The sequence below is a fragment of the Passer domesticus genome, chromosome 1 (genome assembly GCF_036417665.1).
Source record: "Passer domesticus isolate bPasDom1 chromosome 1, bPasDom1.hap1, whole genome shotgun sequence".
NCBI lineage: Eukaryota > Metazoa > Chordata > Aves > Passeriformes > Passeridae > Passer > Passer domesticus.
The window spans coordinates 22,038,116-22,050,528 of record NC_087474.1 but is presented as its reverse complement, the minus strand read 5'-3'; the positions used below and the strand labels follow the sequence as shown (position 1 = coordinate 22,050,528).

Sequence of the window (12,413 nt, the reverse complement as noted above, 5' to 3'; positions counted from 1 at the left end):
AATTTCTGACTAGTCTTGGGAAGCCTCCTTGGCTTTCTCCTGTCTGTCCTCCTTAGACCTGGGGACACATCATACAATCCAGGAGAGGTAATTAAGATGGCCAAGTGCATCATCAGTTGATTGAAATTCTACTTACTGGGGTCTGCATTTGAAATATTAAAGAAACATTTCTCAAACTGAAAACCACCATCTCTAATAACCTAGGACTGTTCTAGGAGAAAGACCAGTGTATACAGATAAGGTTTGTACATGTACATAACAGATTTTTTCAACTAGTACAGAAGGAAAACGACACATTTTTGGATTAACAAGCTAATTTCTTTTTTTGTTGTTGTTCTTCTGAAGCAGTAACTATCTAAATGCAGTAATTAGCTAAAAGCTAAATGCAGCTTGTGAAAAACTGCTTCAGTTTCAGTTGCATCAGTAAGACTAGCTCAAAAAGAAAAAGTGGAAATTGGATGGAGGTGGTATTGTGGGGAGAAGATAAAGGGTTGAGAGCTGGTAAGTTCAGAAAAGTTTCATTTTAACTGTTTAATGATTTTTCACATAACAGAAGAAAATCCTGTGTGGAAAGAATCTTCCCAGAAGCACTTGTCCTACATTTCAAACACCCCAAACCACAAAACTCATCATTAAAGCGTAATCCTTTGTGGCCCAAAACACCAGATCAGTTTAAACCGTGCCTGAGCAAGAAATGCAAGATGTGTTTGGATGCCTATCCACTACTACAGCAATGAACACCCCCTGCCACCAAATCACCTGCATACCCTGGTCTTACGTTTGATGTTCCAGGGCTGTACTTCATCCAGTCCACAGCTGCATTCCTTGTAGTTCTACTGCTGAAAACGAGCACTCAGCTCCAGCATGAGCTCCTGGAGGCCACCTCCATAGACCAAACAAACCACTGTGCTGTTTGTGAGGGAGTCTTTCTCACAAAACAAATATTCTCCCACTCCTTTCAGACCTGATTCTTAAGGGAAACTACAGAACTTTTCTCACAGAAGTGCACATGGGAACTAGGTTTCCTAACTCTGCCCATAACGTTGGACTCAGTAGAGATGCTGGTCTGATAGCACATTATCATTTCCTTCAACTTACAACACTGCCCCCTCCCACTTATCCCTCTCCAAATCAACACACTGCAAGGAAATAGTCTCTTATTTCTGCTTAGCTAATAACTGCTATGTTTTCCCATCATTAACATCATCAATATCCTCTCTATTCTAAAGCTACCATCTTCCTTTCAGAGCTGGCTTAATTAATAAATATCTTAGGAAATGGTAAGCAATGGCTCTTAACTGAAAGGTGATTTTAACCCACAAAAAAGTGTGACCAAAAGTCTGTCTTACTTTTCCACGTATATGTCTTGGCCTACACAAAATATACTACTTCATGCAAGCTCAGTACTGCATATCATATCCACAGGAAATTATTCCTCTGTGTCTCCCTTGTTCTTTTAATGATTCCTTAAGTGTCCATCATAGGTGACAGTCGGAGAGAGGAGACTGGACTGGATGCCACCTTTGCTCGGGTCAATATGACGGTAATCATGTTCTTATGAAGACACACAGTGTATTTCTTAAAGCACAGACACTCTTCCCCCTTGCCACGGAAAGACAATCTTCCATTCTATAAGAAACAAAAATTTGGGCATTAAATAATAATAAAAAGGAACTTCACAACAATATGCACATGTTACTAGGTAGAGTAGCCATTAGGGGAACTTAGGACTCTGGTAGGTAGGCTGAGATTTGGCCTCTTACGTTCTTTATGTACCAATACAATCCTTAGAGTGCTAGTTTGTGCTTGCTTTACTTGTTATGGGAGATGGGGGATTGTCTGAAAAAAAAAGTAGTTATGTAAATCTTTAATTTTGTACAGAAACAAAGCAAAAAGTCATCACAGGATTTTCTTGTTTTCCTCTATGTGACTGGCAGAAATAGGATAGAGTGAATGCCACCATTCCACAGCACTTAATGAATACTTGTTTCCCTAGAGGAAAGTATTCAGCTTTACCTCACAGACCTATGTTACATACAGAGAATCCAAATATAAGCTCAAATGTGTGTGTAGGAAGGCTAAGCACCCAAATAAATAAAATGTAAACTGAGATAATAACACAAATTATGTTTGTCCACCAAATTATAGCAAAAGTTATGCTTAAATAATTAGGTTTTTAGTTGATTCAAGGTTTCATTCTTTAGATGTCAAACAGAGGGTTAAAAGTAAGATCATCATAATTCAGTGGGATAAGTTAAAAGTAAATTTTTGTGTCATGTTGAGCATGAATCTTGGCTGATAAGAACAGTTAAAATTTTTTGTATGCAGAGCAATAAATTCTGTATGGAAATAAAGGATTTTTGAGATTTGGGTAGGCAGAGGGATTAAAATATGTAATCTGTGATGGGCAGCAATATGTATACTAAATTATTGAAATTTCTTGGGAGTTTCCAAATGAGACAGTACAGATTCACATCTCAGGTGGGTCTCATTTCAGCTCTGAGTACTAGCAGTACATATCACATCAAAAAAAGTCCTCACAATGCACAGACAGGGACACTTGCTGAAAGATCAGTACAAGGACTGTAAAAGCAATAAAATGAAGGAGAATCAGTGCAAAGATTCTAAATGCAGTGAAATGAAGGAGAGATTATTACAGTGTCATACATCTCAAATTGTAAGATGAAATAAGGTACACCCTTGCATTGCCATATTAAAACTACCATATATTTTGGATGATAAAATCCTTAATCCAGATAATACATGCTACTTAAAGTAAGGTGTTCGGCCTTAGAAATTGACATGGAGGTCTGCAACCCAAAATTCTGGAGAGAAGGTACCTGGACAAGTCTCCCAAGCAGCTTTAGCAGTTGCATGGTAAGATACTTCTCAGTTTGCAACATGCCAATGGCATAGCCATTTGCCTCAGGACCATGGGCATAGTGTCTCACAGACCTAGTCTTGCCAGAAGAACACAATCCGTAAAATTTAAAAGCCTGCCTTCAACATTTCTTGGAACATCTAGAAGACTCTTGGAAGTATGCCTGTGCTGACAAAAATAACAAACACATGCAGTGATTGGCAAAGAAAATCAGTAGGAGCTGAACACAAACCTTAGGGATGGGTCAGTCAGCAGCCAGAATACTTTCTGCAGCGAAGGATCTCAAGGCTGTACAGCCAAGTGCTCAGAAAGTCACCTCAGTGCAAGGCAGTTGTTACTAACAAGCATTTGACAAGACAACAAGTAATTCTCTGACCATTGGGTGGCCCAGGTCAGCTTACCCTCAAATTCCTCCCACTTGCCTCTCTATATGTCTTTTATTAATTGGCTGTATTAGTTTGCAACTGTCAGTTTAGGTTAAAATTTGTACTTTTATTTCTATTTGGGGGTTATGGGAACGAGAGAAATAGAATTTATTCCTGCTGAGTGATACCTATTGTAGCTGAATGTTCTACCATGTAGCATGGGCTAGGAATAAAGAACAATTTTTGGCCAGCATTGGTGTAAGTTAGGCCCCACATTACAAGGATTTTATGTTTTAAAGAGGCATGAGAAGAAGCGGTATGCACAGTCAAAGCAGACTACAAAGAATCTCTTCCTCCCAGTACCCACAGCATTTTTTCCTTAATGCTGTTTATTCAAGATAGATGGAGTATGTGGAGATTTGATTTGGTTTTCTTTTCTGTTCAGAAGAAATGTAGATGATCCCTTGCAAATTAAAGCCGTATGTTGCCTGCCTTCCTTGACATGTTCTGCGCTGGGGTGAGAGGCGCAGGGGCTGCAGCCCGGCTGCTGCTGCCAGAAGTTTTCCGGAGAACAAGCAAAAGTCACAACTCTTAAAAGGGCAATTGCAGATCACAGCTCATTTTGTTCAGAGAACGTGAACATTTTTACTCTCTTTTTATTTCCCTTTCTTGAGCAAGTTCTTCTACAGTTACATACAGTGCCTGAAAACACAGACTCTCTCTTGTTCTTCAAACACAGAGAGGCTGATTTAAGGGCCTAAGATGGCAATCCTTACTCCCAGGAGTAGACCTGCTGATTTCACAGATACAAGGGAAAGGAGTAGAGCTTCATAAGGCTGTGATGCAAGGAGAAATTATGTGATGAGCTCTTACTTCTGGCCTCACGCTGCTCTTGCTGTGCTTCAAGTACATTCCTTTTAAAGAAATGACTCCCCATTTCCACTGATGTAAATGAGATTCAGATCATATTTGCTGCATTACTATTTCAAGATACACAAATTGAAAAGGTGTGTGTATGTGAGGTGGGGAGATAGAGTGGAGGAAAGTTGTTTTTCTATGACTTTTAGCTGTGTGTGTATTTTCCATGAAGGCTATTTAGAGAGTGAGCAGGATGAGATCAGTGCAGGAGTATTTCTCAGCCTGCATCTGCCTTTTTCAGTGGAATGCAGCTTGGTACATGTTAAAGGACAATCTTGACTTTCCCTTTAGGAGAAATTTTTGGGCTTTTGCTTTTCTTTGTAAAGATAGCTTTAAATATTTAGCCAGTGTAAACAGAGGCAGAATGCCCAGTGAGACTGAAAGGAATGTGCCACAAGGATCTGCTGGTAGGCATTTCTCCCCTAAATTACATTCTTCATCATACAGGAGGGGTCAGCTGTATTTCAAAAGAAATTGTTTTTGGAAAATTTAGGCTGTTTATGTGAAAGGAATTATCTTAAGGATGGACATGAGTAGTGTTCTAGACCTTCCTCCAATTCTGCAGCTGGCTTTTCAAGCTAGCATTTCCCCTACTCTTTGACCCTGTCTGCACAGAAACTGCTCAACACCGCACCACTCCGATATCCCACGTGGGCCCCAGATAAACCTTCCTTAGCCTGATCCCATAGTCTTCAAGGAGGCGAAAAAGGAGCACTTCATAAAAATCTCAAAGTTCACAGTAGGGAATGTTACCTTCAGGATGATGGAATTTAATTTCCTATTGTCACAGGTTGTCATTCTGTAGTGCTCAAATATGCAACCACAATGTTTAGCCCAACTGCAAATTGTTCAAGTCTCTCTTTCCCCAGTACCCCTATCCCATGACAGTGGGTGCATCTTTGCATCTTTGGACCCTTTGCTTTTGGATCTTGTGACATCTCTGTTTTTATGGGTAACTAATAGATTGCATAATTTTTACTGGATTTAAACTTATCTATGGAAATCCACACATTTGTCATCTCCAGGGATGATTATTGTAATTCTGTATACTTTCATATGGTATTGCTGGCATTAAGAAAAGTATCTGAGGGTTCCCAGCACTGAAGATCATGAGGACCATAAGTCATGTCACTTCAGTGTCCCAGTCTTCTGTTCCCCTCAGCTGTCCACGTGCTGAATACAGAGTCTATAAAACTTTGCTTCCCTGTCTTAAAGTGTGATACTAGCCTGATTCCTGTCATGTCAGGGATGGCTGGTCTCAGCAGCCACAGCCCACTGTAGTAAAACCTCAGCCTTGAACCTGCTCAGCAGGAATGAGCCCATATCCAGAAGAAACAGCTACTGCAACACTTGGCTGACTGAATCTCTAACATCCAGAAGATTCTGACATGCTCATGTATTTCTATATTTTCAGATGAAAACACCTTCTTTTCCCCCTTCACCTCTCGGTGGTAGTCACACCATTGCAAACAAGGTTCAGCCATGTCCATCCTTACATATTCTACCTGGAAAGTGAGAAAGACTTCATGGTTTTATTCTTCAATTTTTGGAGCTCTTTAATTCATGAGGAAGGATATGCATAAAATATGAACACTGAATAGAAAGCGTTAGGAAGGGATAGAAAGGGAAAAGACAGGATATCTAGCTTCTGGTTCTTACGTGTTAATATCAATTAATGTTGAAATCATTCTTAAGTCTCAGGACTTTGCTGATGGTGATTCTTTTGGACATTGTCTGTTCCTCTGCCATTTATTATAGCTAGACAGATATAGTCTAGCTATTATGATAACTATTAATTAGTTAGCATTTCTGAAAAGCCATTGTGGTTTCTATTTCTTTTTTTCTTTTCTTTTTTTTTTTACAGTTGAAGAGCTTCTTCTTTGAATACATCATGACTTTTTAAAAATGCAGTCTGTATTAAATATTTACTTAAAAGTCTTCACTGTGCCTACACTTACGTTCTTACAAGTACATTCGTGATTGCAATTCAGAGTTGGAAGTCTGGGTCCTCCTTTAGAGAAAGAGCTAGGAGCAGCTCATCCTAAACTTTGTCCACACCATTGCCATAGCAAGCAAAAGCACCCACCAAACTGGTTTGGGAGGCACTTTTCCTGCCTTCTCACAAGTAATGTATTTGTGACTTCATAGTGGCAGCCAGCCTGCCATAGAAATTAGGCTGCCATGAAACCACAGCCTTGAACTCGCATCTCTGGGATATGTCAGCATTACTTGAACATTAAAAAAAAGTGACAGAACCATGTTCCCACATATTGTGTTCAATAGCAGCAGGCTTAAAGATGCTTCAAATCATAGCAATTCTAATTGTGAGCCAATGTAGCACTCTGAGTACCAAGGACAGGCATTAATTGGTTTTTGCCATGTCTGCTATGCCATTTCTATTACTTTTTTTTTTTTTTAATTCACAATGTATATAGCACTAGGGATATGGGACTTAAAGGCTTGTCTTAGTTGGGGAAAAAGAATGCCAATATTAAACTAATCCCTTGTGTAGACACTCTTATTTCAGTTTAAAAGTGCCTTTCATGGCATTAGCAAGTTGATTCCTTGCTGACATAAGCTTAATCAATATGAGGCACTCAGCCTGATATAAATTTATCTCTATGATGGGGTTACACCAATTTTTCTATGTTGTGCCTTTGAAAAACCATTTAGTTAAATCAGTTGTTTTTTCCAAACTGGCAAGTTCTCACTCACTGAAGATTTGCAGTACAACAGTGCAGCCAGCTGAAAAATTAGTCACTTCAGTAAAATGAAAAGAACTTTTATGCCTTTGTATGGTGCTACCCATTAAAGCTCTGAAAGCTGCAAATATCAATAAACTTAGAGCAGCTTTGCATCTATGTTCTTAATCCCCGTTTTCTAAATGCAGGAACTTAAATGCACAGAAATGAAATGCGTTTCCAAGGTCAAAAAAAAGAGTATGTGGTAAAGTGGTTTCAGAGTGAGACCAATGACTTGGAATATCCCTGGTCCCAGCATCTTTCAGACACCTTATATATAAGAAATACTTGTACCTGTGCTTTCTGGTAATCAGCCCTTTAGAATCAGATTGCCAGGGTTGGATGATGTATCCAAGAATAACTAGTCTGTAATCTCTCATTTGAGTTTTGTAAATCAATGACACTGACTTCTTCTTCTTCTTGAATGAAGATCTGCCCTTGTAATTTTATCACCACCTTACTAAATGTTTATTTCTAGTGGTATCCTCCTTTAGCTATAAACACAGACATTCTAATCTCAAATTCTGAGGCAAAATGGATGTTTTACCACTTGTTATGGCTACACCAAATATATTTTTTAAAAGAATAAACATTTCAAATCTTATGCTGCAAGCAGAGCTATTAGGCTAGAAAGAAGATCACAATGACAGTATTGATGCAATACTATCACCTATTTCTGGAAAAGTGGTTGTGGTCCAAACAACCACTCTGTCTGCTCTGTGTTAAAACAAGGATATTGGTTTGAAGCCCTGTAACTGTTGGGTCCGGTCACAAACAAAACCACACATTAGCTCTGTTGGAAAAAAAATCACAATGTCAGGTCAGATGAACTTGAATCGATCTCAGATCAGGCAGAGGTTCAGATGGAGCAAGTAAATGCTATGATTGATTGAAAGGTAACTGCATGCAAAATAGACCCCAGCTGGTGTTTTCACCATGGAGTGCTTGCTCACTCTGTTGTTGAGTGATGCTACTAAAAGTTGCTGAAACTTGACACACAGTGAAAATGCTTTTTAAAGTCTGAAAAAACCATTTATATCCTTTGTCATATATCTCAGGTTTACACCCTGAATTCTATGATCTGGAATTCAGTTATACCAATGATTTGCCAAAAGCATGGATACTTACCACATGTTAAGCTACGAAGACCATAGTTGTGCAATACAAATACTGTCCACAATTACTGCAATTAAAAATAGAAGCTTGAGGCAGAAGCACTTTAAAAATATTTGCAGACCCATCAAAAGTATTTCTGTGCTCCTATTCCCAGAGTACCTGGGCACCTCAGCACCTCAAAATCTCTAATGTGCTTGTTCTAGAAGATAAAAGTACTGCTTTGTCTTTGTTTTGGAGAAGGAAATCTAAGGCAGAGAGAGATTTAAATGACCTGTTCAAAGTCAGGTAAGAAATCTGTGATAGGAAAGGGAATTTAACCTAAAGCTGGCACACACATTCTTTTTTCCTGAGACCTATTTTTTCTGGAAAGCTTGGGGGGAATCACAGTTGTTTTAAGCCCCTTGAAGGAGGTGGTCCCACACCTTACCCACTCCTATTGTTTCTCCCACAGAGGCACCTGCAGGGCAGTGGAGAGAAGCAGAGCAATGTTCTGGCCCAGCTGAAAGCTAAGCAAAAGCCCACTGTAGTTCCAGTTGCAGCAATTCCCTTCTCCAGCCCTTGGCATGGCTGCAGGGGTGCTAGTGCCAGCAGAGGGGAAGGAAGGTGTGAGCTGAAACACAGGAGAGGAGGGAATGGTTCATGTCAGCAACAGCCCAGCTTTAATGGGCATGAAGCAATCATGAAACTGCAGCTCAGACTCTACCTTTCCAAAGAAAATTTAATTATTAGCTACTCTGAATTAAAATAAAAAATCTAGTCATAGCTGGACCAGCCACCAAGGTGGCAAATATGGGGAGAAATCTCTGTTGTTTTGGCCCTTACAGTACTGCAAAGGGAATTGAGGGGTTTGGGAGTAGAAAAGACCTTGAGTCACCTTGATGTCGACTCCTTCCCTAAAAAGAGGGGCAGTAGGACTTGAGGCCATCATTTAACACCTCCCCCCTGCTATGTATGTTGACAACAGATTTGTTTAACATCACAGTATTAGTCCATGACCAAGCTATCACCTTAAACTCTTTCAGAGCAGCATGCAAGCTTAATATCTATTCTCTTACCTGAAAAGCAATCAAGATGAGAAATGAATGTTCTGATTAAGCATGTTTATATTTATGTATTTACTTAACTTGCTTCATTGCCAGTTTCCTCTCCCTACCTCCCTTTTATGCTCTAACTAATGTCTCTCTCAGTATGCCATTGTCAATAGTAATTTAAATCAGGCATCAGACCATGCAAGCAGCTCACATGTTATCAGTTAATATGAAGGGAAACCCCAAGGACAGTGGTGCACAGCAGTCTTGACATCTCTACCAGTGTGGGTTGCAGAGCACTGTTTTTGAAGGGGGTGTATCCCTCTGTTGCTGTAAGGAGACAGCTGCCTGCCACTGAAAAACTATGGACTGGGCACATGGACTGAATTTAATTAACCAGATAATCTGTGCTACATCTACTGTGAGTGGATCTCCCAGTGCCACTACTCACACTGGAGAGCAGCTCTTCATGGGAGAAGGAACCGCCCTTGGGAAAGATGAAATGGTGCAAGAGGAGACACAAACTCTGCCCCTTTTATGCTGTGGGTAGGAGGCAGAGAGTCCTAACTGCTTCTCAACAAGCCTAATCAATGAAGGTGAGAACATACCACTATCAATGGATATTTGTCATATTGTGCAGCAAATCCTCAATGAATACATATATTTAAAAATACCTTGATAAAGAAATTTGACCAGAGACAGATGGTTAACAATGATGATCATCAACATGAAAACTCAAGTGTATGCTGAGAATTTGAATTCTCAGGATTAAAATTTAACTACATTGTAAAATATTTGGAGTAACTGTTGGGCAAGAACTTAGATATGGAATTGTTTAATTAAAAACAAAGTTGAAAAACCCCAGCATTTTAACTTTGCTGATTAGTGTTGGGTGCTTATTTATCTCAAGCTGGTCAGAGAAGATTTGGCTGGAATTTGAAGTGGAAGTTTCATAGATACCCAGACTTTAGCATGTGTCCAAATATTTCACTTGCTCTTCCTTTGGACTGTGTATAGACAATGGCACTTGGGCTGCTTCTGACTGCACATGAAAATGTGATTTCCTTCAGCATGTACTTTGCTTTTAAAAGGAGTATCTCCCACTTTTTTCCCCCATTTTTCTAGACCTCAACTGTGCAAGAGACTCAGATGGTCTTCTAGAAACAAGAAGACAAACCATGGGGAGGGTTATTTACTGCAGCACTTGTAACAACTGCTTTTTGACTAAGGTAAAGCACGTGACACCTAAAATCAGCAAGAATATCTTGCAGAAGTACCTACAAGCCTAATCCACAAATTCTCTCTGCATGTACATAGTCGTTATTTCACTACTTTAGTTTTTTCTTTAAAAAGTCTCCTTCTCTCTTTTCTTAAAGCAGTAAAGAGCTAAGGAACTCACGATCTCATGCTAACAACTTTTAGCCCAAGGAACATAATCTGCTTTTATATTTTATCAAGATAAATTCCAGACATAATTTGTTTTCCCAGACCCAACTCTTGGCCCGTATTTCTCACAAGTGGATAACCACCCAATAAAAATAAATAAAAATGTCACCCTACCAAATTAATATCTGACATTGCTCATAGCTGACGTTGTTCAGAGACCCCTTTTGCTTCCACAGGAGACATCCATGACTTTCTCACTGCTGCTCCCTGACCAGTTCTATGCAGCCCATGTAGCGTCTGTCTCTGAGCTCATTATGCATAGCTTTCTCATGTTGCTGTAGACTAATGATAAAGAAACTGGGTGTGTGGACATTTCCATTTTGTAACCAGAATCTATCCTGTCCTATAACAAGAGTCATTATAACACAGTTAGTATCCACAGTTACAGCTTCTTTCTATGCCATGCTGAAGGAGAAGAGAGATCTGAAGTTGAAGGTCGGAGCTTTTAAAGAATGAAGAAATGTCTCCTGCAGGTGCTTGGTTTATAATTGCCCAGGACAGAGCTGCTGCTTTTATGATGAGTGTTGTCACAGTAAAGTTCATAAGAAAAACAGAGTGGGGGTTTTTGGTTTTGTTTTTGTTTCTTTGGTTGGTTGGTTAGATTTTTTTTTGTCCTGGCATCTGTTTACTGTCAGTGGACGCCCACAGCTGTAGCCAGGAGTATGCCTGCACTTCTGGCCTCTGATGTGAACAGCTTTTGCTCCGGCCCCAGGGAGCTGCTGGGCAGACAAAGCAGTAGGGAGCAGGCAGCACCCCAGGTGATAAAATGTCCAGTTTCCATTCTGATGTATGGGAAATTTTAAAAGCTTTGATGTCTGAAGGCATATGCACTCCAGCAGAGAAAACTTCACATCTCATCTCTCCCTAGCCAAGAGTAGATCTTTTCTTTTATATAACAAGCAGCCTGACAACACAACACATAAAAATTGGAGCAATCACCATATCAGATCATGAACCAGCTTTCCTGAATGCTGTTATTAAGGCAATTCTTAAGTGAGATAAAAAATGGTAGGTTAATAAATCTCTTTAAAAGTATGCTAAGTATACCCAAAATAAGGCTCAATGCAATTAATTTGACTAAACAATTCAGAAGAAAATATATTAATGTGAAAAATATAATGGAGGAAATACCACATGAATTCTCTAATTGCTTAGATTCTAAAACACATAAGGGTATCAGGGACCTGGCAGGCACTAAAATCCATAATTTCCACTATCATATGTTTCTGCAGTAGAAAGTAGAATTAAGTAAACACATTCTTTATTTAATTAAAGGAATAGTGAACCAGAAAGCACAGCTCTGTTCACACACTCAGCTACAAGCAACCATTTCCTCCAGGGAATGTACTGTGGAACTTGATCCCTTCGGTACTGAGCAGGTAGAATATGCTCTCTTACAGAGCCACCCCACATTCATCCAGCAGTGGAGGCAGAATACATCCTCTCATTTATGCTTCTCCTCACAGTTCTGTGCTCGTGCTTGGGGAGCAGTTGGAGTTTGAACTGCCCTTGTCAGAAGGTGCTCAGTTGGGAGCAGGGACAGCGGTGCTGTGAGACTGAGTGTGCTGGAGCTTTGGCTCAGAAAGCCTAATTGTTTCACTGGATCTGGGCAGTTAGGGAGAGCAAGTAGAAGTCAAGGAGAATTAATAAAAACATGGGAATATCTGAAAAGCTCTTGGAATGAGCATCTGCCTGGAGTTGTGCATTCTACGGGCTGCAACTCTGTAGCTGTGTTGTAGTCATACACACAAAAAAATGGACAACTGCTGGTTGCAGTCCTAGGCATACAAGTTTTTACAGTTTCATACCTGTTTCCTTAGCACTTTCTACAAGCAAAGAATGAGCAGATACCACAGATCAGCAGCTGCACAGTAACCTGTAACCTGTTATATTCTGGTAGCTGACCTGGGCATGCAGT

The 12,413-nt window shown here is 39.8% G+C and overlaps 1 protein-coding gene across 1 annotated transcript in view; it reads right to left on the bottom strand.

The window, feature by feature from the left end:
* Positions 1-1,411: 1,411 nt before the first annotated feature.
* CDK14 (cyclin dependent kinase 14) overlaps positions 1,412-12,413 on the bottom strand; it is a 341,412-nt gene continuing 330,410 nt past the window's right edge. The window contains exon 15 of the mRNA XM_064409653.1: positions 1,412-1,629. The gene's annotated coding sequence lies outside the window, so the exon portion shown is untranslated. The remainder of the gene's footprint in view (positions 1,630-12,413) is intronic.